This window comes from Arachis duranensis, chromosome 1 (genome assembly GCF_000817695.3).
Source record: "Arachis duranensis cultivar V14167 chromosome 1, aradu.V14167.gnm2.J7QH, whole genome shotgun sequence".
Classification (NCBI taxonomy): domain Eukaryota; kingdom Viridiplantae; phylum Streptophyta; class Magnoliopsida; order Fabales; family Fabaceae; genus Arachis; species Arachis duranensis.
The window spans coordinates 28,788,315-28,788,627 of record NC_029772.3 but is presented as its reverse complement, the minus strand read 5'-3'; positions in this window follow the sequence as shown (position 1 = coordinate 28,788,627).

Genomic DNA, 313 nt, shown 5'->3' with positions numbered 1-313 from the left:
TTTATGAATGTTAAAATTATTGGCTCTTGAAAGAATGATGAACAAAGAAAAATGCTATTGATAATCTGAAAAATCATGAAATTGATTCTTGAAGCAAGAAAAAGCTTGTGAAAAAAAGGGCAAAAATTAAATAGAAAGAAAAAGAAAAAGCAAGCAGAAAAATCCAATAGCCCTTAAAACCAAAAGGCAAGGGTAAAAAGGATCCAAGGCTTTGAGCATCAATGGATAGGATGGCCCAAGGAAATAAAATCCAGGCCTAAGCGGCTAAATCAAGCTGTCCCTAACCATGTGCTTGTGGCATGCAGGTCCAAGT